This window comes from Synchiropus splendidus, chromosome 7, assembly GCF_027744825.2.
Source record: "Synchiropus splendidus isolate RoL2022-P1 chromosome 7, RoL_Sspl_1.0, whole genome shotgun sequence".
Lineage (NCBI taxonomy): Eukaryota > Metazoa > Chordata > Actinopteri > Syngnathiformes > Callionymidae > Synchiropus > Synchiropus splendidus.
Window position 1 is genome coordinate 8,628,226 of NC_071340.1, and position 20,849 is coordinate 8,649,074.

Sequence of the window (20,849 nt, forward strand, 5' to 3'; positions counted from 1 at the left end):
CTATAGTTAGGAGTATGAATTGCTGTGCTTCATATGTCAGGAAGACCCTGGACGTAGAAGCCTAGTCTGGTCTGTTTAATACCAAGAAAAGAAAATCTACACAGATTCTTAACTACAGAGATCGACCTGGCATGCCATCGCTCCACTAGCTAGTACGCATTTTTATTATAGTACATCTATTTCAAGGAAAACTAAGAAGTCATCTAGAAGAATCACATTTCCACTCTGGCTTGGGAATGATTCCTTCAGCCAGAGTTAGCTGAGCGGGTCACAGAAGGGAATTCCTGATGCCCTTTTGACCCCACAATGAGGAACATTTCATAGAAGAGGAATCTGACGTTGAGTTGAACAGCCCTCGGCAGTTTCGCTGACCTTGCTTTGTCTAATTAATTCCTCGCCTCGGTCCTTGAGTTTCCTCCAGGTACTCCAGTTGTAAATGGCTCAGGCGCAATGTCAAATGGGATTTTGATCTCCCTGTGGTGACCTTGCATGACAGCGAGCATTAGATAATGGACCTGACCTTTAAACCCGTGGATGCAGGGTGTATAATCCGGTGACATCTACTGAATCACTCTTGGATGCAATCAAGTAAACAGCCAAACGCGTCCTTGCACCGTGAGCACACGCAAAGCCCCTTCGACCTGCTAAAAAATCAAAGTCCAACCAGCCAAACAGAAAAAAAGAGAACTGCTCACCAGGGCCAGAAGAGTTTCTATCGACACATTTTTTTTTCTGAAATGATCAGATGTATTAGAAGCTGCAAATAAACTCAAGAATAATCATATTTCATGAAATAGTATTCCACCAATGCACTATTTGAATTAGAAGTCTACATGAGTGAGCAAAGCTTGCACCGTTGCAAGAGAGCAGGAGAGCCTGCTGCTCTTGTCAAGCCTAACTCCAGCATGATAACGTAGATCATGCCGGAGTGTAGTAAAATGAAATGCGTGTAGATCTTAAGCATGGTATGGGAACACTTCTACACAATGGAACAAGCATCAAACAAATACCAGTTCCTCTGTTCCTCTAGTGTGTTGCTCATTTGATCCACAACAGACTGCAAACCTCTCTAACGTCACTTTGGCCTACACAGACAAAGTCTGCTCTTCGCAAAGACTTCGCCCATCTTCCTCTGTTTTAATATCTTCCCCAAACACTGGTCCTTCAGTGGGACACCATTGGTCAGAACACCTTAACTGACTCCCGTCCAACCATTAAGTCAGTGACACTCCGCTAACTCAACTATGAATCAATGATATCTTGTCATTATACATGTTTGATTTATGCTGACCCTCACCCACAGTGACCCACATTCTCTTGCATCTCGCCCATCCATCATTTAGCAGCCCAAAGCCCAGGTCTGTCTGATGCGCAACAGTGACTCAATCATTCATTCTTCCATGACATCATAAACAGGGTTATATTAGAATGAAGTGTCTTCATTGTATAGACAAGCACATGAAGGATTATCCCTCAAACAAAAGAAACCTCAGCAGAGTTCACATGAAACAATGGGTTATTGATAACAACAGCCCAAGTAATGTTTAAATGATGGCGTGTCATTTAAACATTACTTGGGTGGGAAAACAAAGAGTGACAGACATGAGGACAGAATTCTGGAAGAAAGAGGAGAGACAGAATGATGCCCCGGACTGAAAAATGGATGAGCACTATGGGTGTGTAAGCAGGAGCAGGATGACTTATTCAAAAGGAGGCCGCCATACATGTCATTAAATCAGGCACAGCCGCCAAGCCGGGCCGACGTAAGAGCTGCAGCCGAGAGGCTCGTCGCGGTCAGATGTGCAAGACGATATGATGTGGGCATAAAGACGGGAATGTTTTCACAAATGTCAGGGGAAGTCAGAGTATATTTTATTGTATTCTGTTTCATTTTCTTCATCAACTCACACTCTAAAGGTGGATACCTGATGTATGATGATCACGGTGAGCTGTGACCTGACTAAGAACCACTGAACCTTTGAACTTCAAAGAGAAAGAACCCAGAAGGAGTATCTAAGCAACAGGCCAAGACTTTACTTGTCATAAGGACAACCTTTACTTTTTCTTGGGGACTGCAGATGAAGTCTACCGTCTGTCCTCGGTTTGGCTTGGACCCTAAATAATTTTTTATGGCGTCCTTACTACTTGCAAGTGGCACATCAACTTGGTTTTTTCTAAGCAATATTGCAGCAGCCATAGTGACTGTCTGCAAAGGACACTGACATGGTGGTCCATTATTTTCAGTCCAGACCAATACTTGCGCCTTATGTACAAGAAATATTATCACAAATCGCCCATTGTTTGCTATTGTAAATCCTGTCTGTACCACTTGTCAGTAGTTGCACTCCTCCATGGGAATGCTACTTCAGTGGACAAACACTTCCCTTCAGTTGTATGTAAGGGACGAGTGGGAACTCCACTCCTGGTCAATACGTGTGCATGTCTGTGTGAGAGATGCCCATATGTGGCTGAAGTTGTGTCCAGCTCGGCTTGGCCTAAACAACTAGACCCCTTCCTCGACAAAGGAGAAGACTCACTTCAATAACAGGAAAACAATCATCTTAAGCCATTTTTCATAGATGTAAGATAACAAATTATTTTGAAAATCTTTTATCCAACGGAGGTTGATGAAGGCTGAGCTTGGATGAATCAACTGGGATGAAAGGCCTTGAGCGGATTTGTCACCAAGTGTCCGCAGCTTGGTCATCCTAAAGTCAAACAGATATCATTTCGTGGGTTGTGGAGGGGAGCGGGGGGAAGACTGACTCAAATCCAAAAGCTAATCTTGACTTGACAGAAAATGTTTGACAACATTCATGACTTCGCTTTGGGTATTTCAGATGACGTGAATATGATTTAGTTGGATGTGAAATGATCATACTTTTAAGGGCCTTTTACTTCAGCAACAAGGTCCTTCTGAAAAGCGTGTCCTGTATAAATTGACCAAGAAGCTTTATCATAAACTAACATGTGGACTGCTCAAGAATAGAAACAAAACTAAAGCTTTAACACAATAGTATACAACGTGAATGTCTAAGAATATTTGTTCAATTTGTTGTCTTAAACCCCGTCTGTTCTGTCTTGTTATTGTCATTTAATCCAGGTTTGAAACATTCAGCATAATGGCTTTACAGGGAAATGTTCCTTAAATTCTAGAAAGCAGTTGTCCACCTTTTTATGTACAATACGATGCATTCGCTAAACTCATCCTAAAGAAAAACACAAATAATTCACAGTTGTTCCCTTCATTATGTGTAAAGCCTTCAGGAGGACTACATATGTGACTTTATGGACTACAGTCCGATGTTTATGTTTGTACATGTGTTGAGTTTCTCAAATCCATCACAGATGACTAGAAATACAGTCTGGTTATGCGATGACCCAGTTTGTTTACGTAAAGCTACGCTGGTTCTCCATTTGCTTTTGACGTCATTAAAAACCTTTCTCTGTCTTTCTTCCAGAGTGATGTAGATGAGGAGAGCAGGCGGGACGCCGGACCGCATGCGTACACACCCAGTCACAGACACACAAATGCACAGACCCGACCCCTCTGAGACTCTACAGACTATGCTCTCTAACTGTCACTCCTTGTTACAGACCTATCATGCAGAAATGTTGACTTATTCATGGTTTTCATGCAAAACCTGAACCCAACAGCGGAAACTGAAGCAGACTGCTGCTGCCAGTCTGGTCTGTTTTACAGTAGTCAACCCCCACGGTGTACATTGAATTGCCATTACTGGTGCTACATGGATACATGTGAAGGTTCAGCCCCTTTGGTTGTTGTCCGGTCCTCTCCAGGAGGTCAGTTAACCTCAATTTTTCCTATGGGAAGAAATTTTGAATCGAATGGACGCAACCAACAAAATGAAATGCTGCTGCTATATTGCTCCTCAATGTCAGCAAAGTCACATATAAATATTTGTCATCTTCTTAAACCATGTTTTTTTTTGTCTTAGTTTTGGCCTTATGTCTCAGATTGGTTCTAACTTTTTCTCGGTTCTCTAGTTTTGGTCATGCTTGTTTGAGGCCGAGGTCACCCATCTGATTGAGGAAGGAAGCCTTCTGACCCGAGACACTCGTGGGTCACGACCCAGATGTTCCAACCATTGATGATTGCCACAGTTTTACTGTCAAATTCCTGAGTGAATGAAAACACATTGACACAACAGGCAGTCAAACACAGTCTTGAGACCTTGAGAGGCAAGCACTTGGATTTATTAGCTCTCATTCTCCTCCACTGTCACGAAAAGCAGGAGGTTCTTCCAGAATTAGTTGAATTGGATTCTTGTAAAGTCGAATTAAAGCTGAGAATACACACAAGTTGTGTGTGAATCTCCTGATAATAGTAATGCTGCGTTATCGATGGAGTGAAAGCGAAGCGTCCTTCAACTATGCTCTTCTGGTAGACCAATTAAAAGTGTGAGAATTTAGCGCTCACCAGGCACATGGCGCTCAGATGTCACACTTGGTAAATCAGATTTCCTGCAACACTTTTTGTCAGCTAGTTATGGTGACCCAAAACCTTGCAATGTGCCAGTCATTCTGTCATTATTGTGAGCGATCATAAAATACTTGCGTGGGAGAAAGAGGTTTAGACAGTGACACGCCAGGACACGCAACTGATTCCACACTGTTTTTGGGTGTTAAACAGCAATAAGACTACAGGAGGAGACATTGCTGGTCAGGTGCGCGATGAATGCGATTGGAAGAGAAAGAAAAATAACCATGGTGGTATAAGAAGTGGAAGAAAGTCGAGCTAAGGCTACTTCTGGGTTGCTGGCGCAAGCTGTTCTGCATTCACCACATGGGACTTGTAGGCCACATGGAGCCCTGGGGTGACTTCTGAGGATATTAGCCCTATCATCAGGTAACACTTAAAAATAATTAATTATAATGACAGGGAATTTAGCATGTCAATTATTAAACAGGGAACAGTGCAATGATTCCTGCAGCACAGTGTACAGTACATATTAAGATAAGAATTTATTATTATCTATGACCTATTTCACAACTATATTTGATTATTTTGTCGTGATATTTGGTTACATATTATGGGTATTTGTGTTTACTTATTTAAGTATGCTGACAACGATGTGGATGTCTTTAAAGTTTGTTGTGTATCTTTAATGTCTTTGATATGTGTCATTGTCTTAGTAGACATTAGCTGCTGTGACACATTGAATTTCCTCACTGTGGCTCTAATAAAAGACAGTCTAATGTGATACAGTGTGTGGTGTGAAGCCATGATAAAGGGGAGTTCAGACTGTGTGGGTGGGAAATTGTGCACTGGAGCACTTCCGCATTGCTACAGATTCAACTTTACTTTGATCAATGTGTGAAATATTAAAATGTGATTTATCTTGATTAATTTATTATAAAGCTTCCAATTAATCAGACCCGTTTTTTTTCCAAACCATGCTCCACCCCTTATTTAAATCTTTCAGTGATATTAAACATTATTTCAATTCCTGTCATGACTGATAATCTAAGGTGACCCAAGAGCAGATGATTCTGAACACAGGAGTCGGACAAGCAAGGTTAACAGTGAACCAAGTTTAATACGAATAACACAAATAATACACGAACAATAAGAACAGAAGTCGACAACACCAGAAGTGGAGCGCGGAGGACAACACACAAAGGAGAGGGAAAAACCTAAAACATAAAACAGGTGTGAGATACACAGCGCTGCAAAGGGGGACAACTAAGAAAATATGTACTCAGATATAACTAAACTAAAGATGCTCGGTAGAGGTGAAAACAAACACTCTAACCGAGGAAATAACTAGCACACAGGCTGAACTAAAGTAGTGAGTAACAAACACTTGAGGAAGCTCACACGGAGCTAAAGACAGGGAGCAAGCGATAGGAGAGATAGATAGAGCAAGAAGAGAGACAAAGGTAACAGAACAAGGAGATGAACACAGAGCAAAACAGAGAGATAAACAGGGTCACAAGCGAACGGAGCAATCGAGAGAGAACGTACCATGAGAACAAAAGATGATCATCAGGCAGCACATGCTGGTTCTCCAGGTGTATAAATCTCTGCAGAGGCAGTCAGTGGAATGAGAACCAGCTGTGCTGCCATGAAGCTGGAGGGGGTGAGAACGCAAACAGGAAAACAAAGAACCGGAACACAGGAAGTGACAAAGTAAAAGCACAAACCATGACAATTCCTTCCATATATTTCTTTTTCAATCTGCTTTACTAAGTTGTTACTATTAATTATGCACCTGCAAACCCATGATTGTGCTTCTAAATGTTAAAACTCTCCTTGCATACTAGTATATATCTGGTCTATCTTTTTACATTTCAATATACTCTTATTCTGCTTTGGTCCTCAAAAGCTTGCTTTCATATAATACCACAATATTGTGGTAGTTAGATTGGAGTTAGAGAGTCAACTTTCTTTTTTTCCATGAAAATGAAACGCTTTTGAAGAATTGATTTTCAGACCCTTGAAACTAGTTCCAGTATCTAGCTTCCATCAATGAACGCACCAGTATGTTGCAACAATAAAACTGTGTCATCAATACCAAAAATCGAATCTAATAAAAACGCAAGGATGAAAAATGTCATGTCTGCTTTGGAGTCGCCACGCTAGTGCTGACCAATTTTCAAAACGTTATATAAATCAGATATTTTATCTAGGTAATCTGATTACGCACATAGTACATTTTCTTAGCAAACAGACACAATTCACTTGACCTCACCCAAAGATTCTTTCAATGCATGAAACCCAGTGGTTTATTAAAAAGACGTTCAGCTCTGAAAGTTGCAGACATCTATTAGTAGAGAAGTTTCTCTGGAAACTGCTGCATCTTGATTTTTAGACTTTCTGTACCATTACCTGTCATCCTTAAAGTAGGAGCTGCTGTTCCCCAAATCATACCTTCTCAAACGAACAAATGCTTCTTCTGCAATAAATGAGGTCTAATGAGTCAGCATTTTTGCAATATGCGACAGTGACTGCCATATATATATATATATATATATATATATATATATATATATATATATATATATATATACTGTATACACACACACACACTTGTATATATATATGTGTGTGTGTGGAAAAATGTAAGATTTTCAGTGTGTCGGATGAATTTTTGACACCTCATCTCCGCAACGCAGATGTTACAGAAAGCGCTATAAGTAGGATAAGCTCTGGCATGAACCTCGCTAACTAATAGATGTGCATTTTGACACCGCTGAGCTCATTATTGCCAACCTCCCGCACAGCACAACACTTCTTCAAAGGCTGCGTGAGAGAATGAGTGCAGGAGAGAAATGTTAAAGAGTGTTCCGTTGCATTTGTGTGAAATTCCGACAGTTTTGTTTCAAGGCCGGCGGATGGCTCGTAGAGTGAACCTCTATGAATGCTTGGATCAAATGTTGAGTTTTACAATTTTTACAACTCATTGCTATTACTACCGTAATCTGTCTTATCGCTTTAACAGTGAGTGGGACCAGTGAAGACCCTCATACATTTATTGATCAGTTTGGACAGCGAGCTGGAGTTTATCCCAGCTAATTGGGGTGAAGGCGTAAGGCACCCTGGACGAGTCATGGATCCCTCACAGATGTTTAATAGTCAACCACACACACTCACATATAGTATACAGCCAATTTAGAATCAACAGTTTTGCACTTTTTTTGGTGAGAGGAAACTAGAGTTTCTGGATAGCGCCCACTTTAGGGAGAACATAAAAACACACAGGGACAGTCCAAATTTGATCTAACATAAAAAAAAAGGAAAAAGGTGCACAATTTAAAGAGAGGCAAAAATAAGCTAGGCATTACACATTCTCACTCTCATGGCATCATATATTGATGGTTGAAAGCTGACTTTTGTGTCTTCAGCATTGCATGTTGACGTAAAAAAAAAAAAAAAAAAAAGATGGAGGTTGGGGTTAGGTAAGCCATGGGATGGCGCTCCATTCAGTCAATGTGTAACGTGTCTGTTTAAAACCTATCACACAGTGTTTTGGTCATAAATAGCAACGGACATCCAATATGATGTGTGTCAGTGAAGAGAGTTTCCGTATGTTTCCCTGACCCCCACATTGCTCCTAGTTATCCAGCTGTCTGGAACACTATATGGCAAGTAAAACATGTTAATTCGATTAAATGCCTATGCGTATTGTAAGGCGTGGATCTGGAGGGTAGAGAACCAGCTAAACTCAGGTTGAGGACAAAAACAAAGCCACAGCTTCGAGTTCCTCACAGCCAAAAACAGCTTTTCTAGGATACTAGTTCTCTCACAGTGGTTACACATACACGCGAATCAGTGACCTCTTGCTCTCACTGCTGTCTTGCTCTCTTCTTGCCAAACAGGAGGAACAAATGAAACAGACCAACTTGCCAAGGAGGCCAGGGACAGGAGACACAAAACTAAGTAAACAAGATTCATGTACAAAACGACACAAGCATTCGGGTACAAATACAGATTAAAAACTTGAAAAATTTGTCCTGGGACATAATCAACAACAAAACAATGACATAAATAAAACAGTAGCATCTAAATAAAAAAAAAGGAAAGAGATCCAAATGGTGGCTGAAAACACCATGGACTGAAAAAACCCTCGAAGAAAATACATACAAAAATACTGTTCAACATAGAAACAACCTGAGACATGTGCACAACTAATAGTAATAATAATCAGAATAATAATACCAATCACAATAATATTCAAAATAATAATAATAATGTTGAATACATATAAAAGTATTAGAAAAACACTTACAGTAGCAGTAGCTCATGACACAAGTCCCTCTTAAGACTGTTAAAAAAAGTAGCCAAAAAGATACTGTAAGGAGGGAAAAGTCAATAAACAGGAAATTGGACACACAAGTCAGCGCACAGATATCTGGCAACTGTAGACACAGGTGGCTAACAATGCAGTGGGGCCAAAGGGAAAAGTAGAAAGACTCAAGTCAGACATCTTGTAAAAGAAAAAGCCACCCAAAACATTCGCAACCAAAGACAAGCAGTATCAACACCAGAAGCTCTCCAAAACAATGAGTCACAACTAAGCAAAACACAGGAATCAGTAGACCCAACACGTGCCACCAGACTTGCACTTGGCAATCAGAACAACAATAACACAGACACAAGCAACAAACTCAAACAAATGGTGAAGTAAGAACGTGGTTCTGACATGTTCTTTATGCGCCATTTAACACTACCAGTGAAGTAAAAAATACAACAACGAAACACAACTCAACATCAACAGCACAAACAAGTAAATGCTACAAATCTAAGAGCAAACTCTCTCTATTTAAACTTTTAAGAAATGATGGCTCAGCGGTCATGCGCACCTGAAATGCTTCGCTCTCATTAAAAACTGAATATGAAAGGACATTACTTTATTTGGAAAGGAGCTGATTCATTTCCATTTAAAAAGCCCTGCTGGCAGTGACGTTATTAAAAAAAAAAAAATCAGCTGACTAATGACTTTTTACTATTGTGTGTCAGTGACAGACTTTGACTTCATGAGTTAACTAAAGAGAGCACATGCAGAGTGGCACATCTGTGTTCATTAGTTTACATTTAATGTGATTCATACAGCGTGTATTTGGCTCTGCGCCTGTGGAGGCAGCACTGATCCGTTGTAGTGACAGCAACAGGGGCTGACAGGACACCAGTCAGGAAGACAATGACCCACGCACATGCAAGACTCGTAGCTTGCTACAATGGAGTCTGTCTGGGGTGAGAGACGGGGGACACCCTGGACAGGTCGCCAGTCAGGCCACATAGAGACTGACGCCCAAGCATGTTAAAGAAAACAAAATATTACCAAAAAAATATATTGAACTGTAAAAAAAGATTTATCACTGTGCCTATATCACATACATTGCCTCAAAATCGACACAGTTAATCGATAATTAGATGTATTATTATATACTTTTTTTTGGGTAATGCCTGCCGCCTTTTCCCCTGTTTATAAGCATTTCTCAGTTATTTTATAGTGTTTTTTTTAATCTCCCGAATCAATAGCAATGTATATTTTGGTCTTGGTTTAAAGTCTTAAAAAGTAAATTTCCGCGTCAAAGTTTCTTCAAGGAGTGAACTATTATTAGCACTCCGGCTTTCTCTTTCTCCGACGCGCATTCTTGAGAGATGCCGGTGCGTAAAAATAGAAATACAGTTGTTCGAGGCTGCCACCATTGACACAATAGCGCTCGTTCTGAAGCTCCGTGGCTCCTCCCAGTGTGTGTGAGAGGGAGTGTGTGTGTGTAGCGGGTGGGTGACAGCTGGGATCGCTGTGCACCGCTTCAGTCTGCTAAGAAGCTTCATCTCCAAATAGGATGACCGTCGGCTATTGTGGACGCGACCGTGCGCAGCTCTAGTTCTGGGACCCTGTGCTCTAGCCCTGGAGAGTTCTCCTCACACGCGGACTAAACACCATCCCTCCAGCGTGGATTTCTTGATGGATATTCCGATTTGAAGAGGTGTGATTTGAGCGCGGCTTGTAACAAAAAAAAAAGACGCGCAAGAGGAAAAGTAGCGCTCGTTTCGTTGTGGTTGTTCGGACTGCTCCGGCAGTCGTTTATCATGGATTACTAACGGACCCAGAGCAACTCCGAGGTGTGAGCATCCATGAGCTAAAGGTAAGACTTCAAACTTTCATTTGCGCTGGATGAGTGTCTTTCCCAGCCCCGGAGCCTTGAGCTGCCGGGGTCAGCCAGTGCTGCCGGGGCGACAAGTGCACCAGCACCCAGGTCTCACGGCTATTTCTGCAACTTCTTCGCCGATTTAAAATGCGTTTGAAAGTATTTAAATCATGGAACAACAACAGTGTATTCGCTTGAATAACCATGGCCGTGTCTTAACACTAGGGCAGATGTAAACAGTTCCGTGCGTAATCTCTCTCTGCACCGCGGACACCACTCGCATCTCTTTGGAAACTGTTTCTTGGAACATGTGCGTCTTTCCTATGCACAGTTTGGACTGTGTCTATGCACCACCAAACATTCCCATGTTGGCGGTCACATCCTGATAAGTATCATTGTATTTTTCGACAGCTTGCCTGCATTAGGAAAAGGCGTGATTCTGTATAAACTGTAGTAATACTATTTTATAGAATCCCCTCTCGATGACTGGAACACGATACATGATAAACAACAGAACAGTTTAAAGAGTTTTTTTAAGGATGCAAAAGGTGCAATTGTTTTGGAGTGTGATCGACGGCTGTGTTTTGTTCTGTTTTTCCTGCGTCCTTTTTAAAGTCCTGTAGGACATGCGACTTTAAGTTAGATAAAGCCCTGGGTTATCTAGGTGGGATAATCAAATATTAAAAATTGTATTTACAGATACAATCAAAATGTGTAATTCTAAAAGGACTTGAGTAAAAGAACACCTTGTCACATATCTAAACGGACTAAAATCCTCTGGAGACTAGTCTTTTGTGTGCTCATGTCGGGTTTCATGTTATGCCAGTGAATGATGTGGTCATTGGTGCTCTGGCTCAGAAGTTCAATCAAAAAGGTGTGAACCTGCAGGCTAGACAGAATTTCACCTCTGTAATGAATTTGTTATTACAGGACACTTGCTCTTAAAGTAGATATTGACTTTTCTCACAATAACCAGAAGCTGCCAACACCCTGTTTCTCCCAGTGGCTCCTCCGATGCCTCCTCCTCAACCTGGGTGCAGGCAGTAAGATAGAAAATAGAATGTGAGGTTTTGTTCTGGAAGAAGTGTGAAACAGAACACATGGGAAGCTTGCTACCAAACTTCCAGTGCATGCCAAAAAGAAATACAAAAATGGTGGCTTTTGGAATCGCTTGACGGCTGTAACAGCAAACCACACAAAAAAGAAAGATTGCATAGGAAATATACAAGCAATGGTTACCACAGTGACCACAGTTCTCTGAGCTATACAAACATGTTGTGGTTAATGATTCTGTAGAAATTAGTGTACATGATCTTATATTACTTTTTAAGAGTAGAATTTATGAAATAGAATAATGAAATTGTTTTGATCAAATCCATATATTAATTATAGACACAATATAATCGTCGGTTTAGCAATGAGCAACAGTTTATCTGAAGAACACAAACAGTTTATTTCTCTCCAGACTAAAAAAAAAGGCAAAAGAAAAAGAATTATTCCAGACTGACGCACAATAATCTGGATCTCTTTTATTGGACTGTTGCTCCTGTAACTGACCATGGCTTGGATAAGAAACTGAACAGATAAACTAGTGGAGCCCTATTGTCACAGTATAATGGTTAGCAAGCAACATTAAATGAGTGAACCCGACCATAACATATTGAAATGGCTATTTTGGCGAAGGCTGCTACTGTAACTGCTGCTTGCTTTGACTGTGTGCTACTCCATTGAGGATAGTTTGAGCCACTGCATCTTGATATCAAGGGTAGCTGGACAGCGGTAGGTGTTCTATACCTGTAAAAGTAAAGCAGTGATCACAACAGGAATGGGTAAGACGCGGTCTCATTTGAACGTCGGCTGGCTATATGCCATCTTGGCTTGAAGTGTGCGACCATATTTCCGAGAATTGCATGTACATATGTGACAGTTTTGTTCTGTCCAGGTAGACACGGTTACCAGATGCTGGTACTCTGGAGGTGCCACTCCAGATTTCAGCAACACGATCTGCCCCCTTCTGTTTTTGTAGCGCTACCTTTTATCATGTGTTTTGGCTGAGAAACAACAGCGATCTTGAAGCTGAAACAGAGGCAACATTTTGCCACAGCGCCTCCTACAACACAACAGCCTAAAGGCATCAACATGTCCTGAAGGCAAAGAGCGCGCCGTGAATCCTGCAGACTGCCAACACACCGCAAACCCACGTGTAAATCCCGCTAATAACACTTTCGCTTGCCGTGTTGCTGGTATGTGAATTACAGCACGATTACCTTTGTGAGCGCATGAGCGGAGCTGGGTGGTTGTGTTTGGAGTGATGCTTCTCGGAGCGTTTGATCCTCTAACAATAGGAATGGGGATGGAATTCTGTGTGACTGATGTGGATTTGTCACACCCTGTTTGTGTGTCGTGAGTGTTTACCTTTGCCAGTCGAGGAGTGAAGCCGACACTTTAATAAAAGGCTTCCTCATTCTAAAATGAAGTGCCCTTCTATAATAACAAAGAGTTGGGTCAGCTGCTGTTAACTGCTGGTGTCAATACCAGCGTGTGTATTTATGCATATTTTATAAACGCACTGGTTTATTGATGCTCATCCTTGGTGTGTGGGCTGCTGTGTGTGTGTGTGTGTGTGTGTGTTTACAGCAATTAGAGACCCAGCGAGCGTCAAGCCCCTTTCCCTCTCATCTGGATGTGATTTATTGATGCTTAACCTATTTACCAGATTTCACATCTTTCCCAAATTGCCTCAATTATGGCAGCTGAACATTGAATGACAGACCTCCTGTTTTAACAGCGGAAGAGGAAAGCGTGAAAGCATCACAGCACACGTCACCGCGATGAAAGACGCTGGATTGTATTAGCGCCTTTTGTCGTGCAGAAATGTGAGGGTTAGCTCATTAAACTGCTTTTATTCGGGAACAAAATGTGGTTCCTTTTCATCTCAGGAATAGAGGAATGGCTAATTTATAACAGTGCGCCGAAACACCCGATGAACTCATTTACCTGCACTAGGACTACGACTCTCCATCCTCTGGTCAGACTGGCTCTCACTGAGGGCGACAGGTAACTTTGCCAAGTCACTTAGGAGCTTGGATTGACTTTGGTGATGCACCGATGAAGCTCCAAGAAGCATCAACGTCAGAGCCCGCTCGATCGCACGACATGTTTGAAAATATTTGTCATTGAACAACTATTTTAATGAAATACAGAGCGCCACCAACTGAGCCCTGAAAATGAGGACACTGTGTCACGAAGCGTGATGGATGAGTCACTGCCACCTACTGGTAGCATTTTTTTGGTAGAGTTTATGGTTGTTGCTTTTGTTTTTTGTCGTCTGTTGGAGGTCAACAAGTAGGGACATAATCTTTGAAAAAATAGATTTAAATAACTGAATGAGGAGTTTTCTTGTTGTTGATTCAATATTCCCTCTTGAAACAATCCAAAATAGGATTTCCAAAATGACAATGAATTCAGGTTACACTTTTTTTTTAAAGATGAAAAAAATGTATGTATGTAAACTGGTTTACCACATTAATGTATATTTTTAAATAATATTGTGAACACAGTTTATTTCCTGCCTCTAGACAATCTGGACAATAACGCCATGAATAATAAAGTTATTTCGGAGATTTTTTTTTTTTATAATAGGCATAAACTGAATTCCCAAAGTAAACTAAAAAGTTTTTTATTAGGTTTATTTGCCCAAAGGTGCTCATGTCAGTGGTTCTCAAATGAGTCCTGCAACAGACTGACTTCCTGTCCAGGGTGTCCCTTGTTCTGGCACTAAATTGCAGAGAACGTCATCAGCAGAAGAAGATGAATGAATAAATTGGATCAAAGGTTTATTTGACACAAATGAAATGGCATTCTTCTCCACTTGACCTTCTGCTCCTCCGTCTGTATGGTTGAGATTTGATCGACCCTCAGATGTCAAACTCATTATCCGATAAATGCCTTCATTTTAATCAATCAACATTGTGATAATTCATGTGAACCAGCATGAGGAGACTGATGGCAGACGTCTTGCTGAGCCTCAGAAATATTTTCTCCGGTGACAGCAACATTCTGTCCTCCCTCTCTCCATGCTTGCCGGCGATGAATGGCTCACAGAGGCTAAAAACAAATGCATTTTACATGTTGCACACACACAACACGCCTCATTGACAATGAAATCACTTCATGATCATTTGCGTCAGACTCGGTGACATGCTCAGATGCACGTTTGTAATGGCTGCTTTCTCCCACTTAACACTTCTGGCTGGCCATAAACGACAATTGACTCAGCCATGCATGTGTTATACACTCTTCGTTTCATTTGCATAATTGATTGTGCATGTTGTGTGTGCCAACGGTTTCAAAGGCATGGGAAGGACCAAGCCAAAAAAAGGCTCTTTTTTTGGCCCGGCTCTCCAAGTTGTGTCAAAATTGGCAAAGTGTCTGTTGGTATGCAGGCTGATGGTCTTTTGGCAGATGCTTTGTTGAATTCAATTATGATAGGCAGCGCAACAAGGCGAACATTGTCTGCAAGTCAAATGGCTGCAAAGTGAAATGAGTCGACCACAACTGGCCGAAAAGCCAATTTTACCAGAAGGCGTTTTGATCTCCTTCAGCCGATATAACTGGAAAACATGGACCTCTACCAAAATGCGTATTTTGATGCAAATAATGATTTTTTTTCCCACCCAATTGTGTGGCCCTGTTATATTTTATTGTTATTATTATTTTTTTTGGTAATAATAGCTCTTTGGAGCTTGCTCGCAAAACACACCATAGAGCTGATCAATAAAGGGCTGTGTATTAGCAGGTAAGGTGCGATACAATACATATCCCGGTACAGGAGTAGCAATACGATATATTGCGATCCTATTTCAACTATATATATATATATATATATATATATATATATATATATATATATATATATATAAACTCTGCATATATTGAAATATCCTATTTCAACTATATATATATATATATATATATATATATATATATATATATATATATATATATATATATATTTATATATATATTTATATATATATATATTCAAAAAGTAAACTAAATAGTTGTTTATTATGTTTATTTGCCCAAAGGTGCTTGTGTCAGTGGTTCTCAATACGATCTACGATATATTGCGATCCTATTTCAACAATATACTGTAATAAGAGCCATCATTTTAATGAGGAAAATGAGATAATGCACTACAATATTACGTGCATGAAAACAGGTTTATTGTTATAACATTAGTCCAGTTTGACTTTCATTTAAATTTGACAGTCCAATAGAGGAATGAATCACTCCAGTGTACAAAAAGTAAATGTTGGTATTAAACACACAGCTGAACTTGCAAGTATTTATGTATGAAGTATAAAGGCGATGCACAAAAGTCAAGACACTATCATTCAGTCAAGTATCGCAATGTTTCAGCCAGAAATATGAATACAATATTGCACAATCAAGTATGGCGATGTTTGAGTGCATCGATATTTTCTTTCACCTCACTGTTCCTTTGAGAAATTTGTGGATGCAAATGGTAATGTAGAACACCAAAGTAAATAGAACCTGCAGACCTCAGAACTACTACATTGATATCAGAGCCACAAATTCAACGCAGTTCTTGAACAACAATACTTCATCACTCTTTTCTCTTTAATGTCAGCTCTCCAGCTAAGTGTAGAACCTTATTGACTCCCTCTTGCTCGGGTTTTATGCTTCTGGTATGGCGCTTGGAGCAAATTCATTTTGCAAAGTTTATTGTGCAAGGGATGAGCTGACAGTTGTCACAGTTCAGCCTGTAAAACTTTGGGTGGAACTAGTTTGGGAGTTTCGTCTCTCAGCCCTGTCGCACTCCTCCTCTGTAAATGAGTCATGCCGACAGTCAACCTCATTGCAGTGACGTCCTCTCTGCTGGTGGTTGATTTTGTTTTTCCGGGGGACAATAATCTGTCACTTTTGTGACTGTGGAAGACTCCATCCTCTCACCTGCCTGCGTACCTCACAGGACATGCTGTGGCTATGTCTTTCCTGTTTGCCAGAGACTGTGTAGGTTGGGATGCTGTGTGTTCTCCAGGCTTAGCATGCATGTTTGCGTGGCGTTGCTCGAGTGCATCTGTCCCTCCTCCCCAGGCCCCGGCGATTGGCACAGCATCTCTCATCTATTAATCATAGAGAGCTCTTGCTCTATCATTCCGTTGCCATAGTTTCAGGACCCGAGTCAGTGTTGGGGTGCTTGAGTGCCTCGAGAGAGCAGGAGCGAGTGGAAGAGGAGGATGGAAGAGGAAACGCGAGGAATGAGTTGTGACTTAACAGGAGAGGGAACGACGGAATAAACAGACGGAGCGCGGAACAATTGTAAGAGAGCGTCAAAGGCAGAAGAAGTGAATGAATGTGGCACAAACACTCTGTGCAGGTCTTCACACTGTGAGAGTGCTCCAAGAACCAAAATGGATTCCATTTTTATCTCAGCGGTGAACCCTCTATCTCCTTCTGTGTGTGCGTCATTTTCATTCTCTCACTCGCACGCAGACACACGTGTACACTCTCTGCCTTTTTCTCATTCAAAGTGAGCAGAATATTTTCACAGCGTCTTGTGTATCGTTTGCTCACGGGGGTTTGCAACATCTCCAGTGTTACACCACAACCAACCAATGTTTTATTCCGCTGCGCGTCAGAATGGAAAAAAAGGTTTCAGGGAGCAGAGCTGGAGGACGAGGCCCCCTGTTTCATGCTCAGTTGGGTGTTTTGATGGTAAATCATGCTGAATTCATGTGAGTACAGTGATGGATTACAAAAGAAATCAACCACGATGGAAATTTCCAAGGCGCGGAGTATCTTTTGTGATCACTCCTTCTCAACCTTTCTGCTCCAAATATGCTCACACTGCACCCTGTTCAGAGCAGAAGAATAAATATATTAGTCTTCTTCGTGTCTGTATGTGTGTGTTATAGGGGTGTGTGATGTTGCCTCACATCAACAGGGCGCTGCATGAAGAAAACAGGGGTCCTGGCTATGAATAGTTTCGAAATTATTTTTCTCTCTGGGTCGTTTCCCATCGTAGTCTTGACTCATTGATACATTTAATTGACTCCCGCTACCCAATTGTGGGGATGGGTGTTGGCATTGTTGGGTCAGGAGTGGTTCCCATGAGATGACTGGTAAACATTCTGCCGTCAAATGCGTCAAATAGGGACTATTTTCAAGTGGACATTTGCTTCCCAGGGTGACACCCAAGTCTTCCGCGTGACATGGTGATGCATTAGACGTCCACTATTTGGTCTCTGTGGCGTTTCCCGATGCGGTGAGCAGCATGTCACATAAAAGGAAGATGGGTGTTGGGGTTTGGTGCTATATATAGCGTAGCATGTCACATATCGCCTACTTGGCGGTTGACTTCGGAGACAACACTGGACGCAAAAGGCCCCTTGAATAGTGAACAATAGTATGACGATAGTGTTGCCAACTCCTCAATGAGGAAAGTTGCTATTAGCAGCCCTAGATGTCGGTAGAAGTCGCTAAATGGCATCATCACCTAGTTTGCGTAAATAATGCACATGCATGAGACATTCACTGTTCGTATTCACCTACTATATTCACTGGCCTCTGACTGCCGACAAAGCTGTGCTGTGACACTTCAGGGAGTCCGATGGGGGAGGTGCTCAGCGAAGGAGCCACTGCCTGTTGAAGATGCAGCGAATACTTGCTTTTTAATGGAAACCGGGACCAAGAATAAGTCGCTAAAATTGTCGCTAGTTGCATTTCAAAATAAAGCCGCTAAATTTAGTTGCCAAGTTGGCAACTTACTTGAAAATAATTGCTATTGGGTGCCACGCTGGATATTTTGGGATGCAGTTTTTGGTAAGTCTATCATTCTGATTGTGTGTATTGAGGCATTACATCCTGATCAGTTTGACCTCCAGTCATTTCGTGCCTAGATACAGCGGCATCAACACTAAAACACTGGGGATGGCAGATAGACAGAACCATGTCCACGTCCTCCCTCGACATGATGAGCTCATTTTAACCGTTTAGCGGCTACATATTAAGCCAATATGGTCATGGTATTATCACATCACATTGTGCATCTCCTGTGGGAGCAGTCGAGCTGGAGCCAACTGGCCGCTCTATAATCGTGGGACTTTCAACACACACTGCCCCGACACACATATCCACACATCCAGGCGATTTCTTTCATGTCACAGAAAGGCGAGCCGCATAGAGAAAGCTTGTCATTGTCCAAGCGCCGCTTGCCAATGGGCAGAAACCCAAGAGTACCTGATTGTGGAGCGCACTGTGAAAACCCTGCCTCCTCCTTGGTAGGGTTCTGTCAGGGAATTACCATTAGAGGGACAAAGAAGGCAGGGCGAGGTGTGTTTTGTTCATTGTGCTGATGGCACCAAGGTGCTTTTGAAGTGATTGGATTGCATGTGACTTCATAGCGGCCAAATTCTCAGGTGCGGCAGGTAAATTTATCCGGTGGCGGGGGGATGGGTACAAGGTAGTTGAGCGCAAATCCGGCCCTCTGAAGCTGCTAATGTGCGTGTGTGTATGTATGTGTGTGGGAGAGAGTTTGCATCAGTCATCAAAGCAGAGGAAAGCCGGAGCGCAAGGTGATCTGTATGCTTATGGCGGAGCAGCAGTCATACGTTCCCAGAGGCAATAAGCTTCGCTGAATATGGAGCAAGCTCCTTTCTACAGAGCCGCCGGTTTGCACGTGCTGTCCGAAACAGACCTGGACAGATTTAGACTGTCATCCAAGTTTTAGGATTTCATCCGTGGGCGCACCTTGATTTGGCGGCTGGCGTAAGTCTCCCGCCACGTAACCCCCACAACAGTCCCTGACGTTGTGTTTATTGTTGGCCTCTAACCCTCCCTTCCTGATCCAAACCATCGAAAATAGACATGGACCTTGATCAGGCTCAGTCTTTCTTCGCTCAGAAAAATGCCCTCCTGATTCATCTGATTCATATTAGCATTGCCATGTCTGAGTTTGCTCTGAGGAGAATATTATGAAGTTGTGAGGTTTGAGGTCTGATGGAGAGAAGGCCAACTATGGGTGAAGATTCCGTTCCGTCGCTACCATCATCACCAATGTGATGCCTTTTTATAGAGAGGTTGAGAGATAGATATAGATATACTTTATTGACCTCAGCATGGGAAATTATGCTGTAGCAGTGGCAAGGTACAGCAGTATATAAAATTTAAAAAAAATCTAATATAGAACATGTTTAATAAAAAAAACAAACAAACAAAAAGAACAGAGTAATTGATAGTTCCAGTCAAGCAGTTCCTTGTTCAGAGTGCAGAGACATTTTCTTCACAAACGTCACCCGTCAGAGCCCCAAACCGTGGTGCGCTAGCCTCCGACACATTGCTGTGTGAGATACACCAAGTGCCATGCCTCTTTTCGTTGATGGGACGGGCCTGTATCCCGAGCTTTGGTACGAACACTGTGGCCTACAATGTAGGCTTTACTGCTGTTGACAACATGACCACAGTCTGTGGGGAAATAGGGCTGCAGTTGATCAACTATAAATTACTATAAGTAACATGTGACTTAGGACCTGCTCAACTTACGTCCACCTGTACGTCCACGGCCAGTAGATGCTTATTTTTCTTTTTTATCCAATGTCTGGCACATTGCGTACGACAGTTATGGCTGTAAACAGCTTGGTATACAATAGTATTCAATAGAAAAAGTTGCAGTACACAGTATATACAGCAGTGCCTATAACCCTCGTGCCAGGCATTTTGAATGGCATTCGACTTATGTCCAATCTGACTTACGACCGGTAGGTCGGAACCGATCCCGGTCGTAAGTCGGATGTTACTTGTGTGTTAAATAAGCCACTGACAGCTTAACGCGTCGAAAAGTGATGAGGTCATCGCTCTCTTTTCCATGCAATTTACGTGACCCAAAATGTTCAAAACACATTTTGAGCATCCCAACATCAAATATACAGCTTGAAAACATTACTTGTTTGATAACCCGCACATGTTGTAGGTCGACTAGTCGACTAATTGTTGAGGGTTGGTGACTAGTTGATACTCAAACTAGTTGTGTGTTGCATCGCTATGAGTGAATGATGGAATATTTCTTAACAGGACGACTAAAACTCACTCCTCAGTGGTGGAAGTAAAACCTCATAAGTGGACAATGGTTGACCTTGGCTACCTTTTCCCAGATTTATGATTCATGTCAAACTGAACAGCTTTTAGATTTTGTTAAGTCG

At 41.8% G+C, this 20,849-nt stretch overlaps 1 protein-coding gene across 4 annotated transcripts in view; it reads left to right on the forward strand.

The window, feature by feature from the left end:
* Window positions 1-10,254: 10,254 nt before the first annotated feature.
* sema6a (sema domain, transmembrane domain (TM), and cytoplasmic domain, (semaphorin) 6A) overlaps window positions 10,255-20,849 on the forward strand; it is a 126,230-nt gene continuing 115,635 nt past the window's right edge. For 3 of the 4 annotated variants that reach the window (XM_053871013.1, XM_053871014.1, XM_053871017.1), the window contains exon 1: window positions 10,255-10,620. The gene's annotated coding sequence lies outside the window, so the exon portion shown is untranslated. The remainder of the gene's footprint in view (window positions 10,621-20,849) is intronic. The other variant, XM_053871016.1, reaches the window with a different exon arrangement.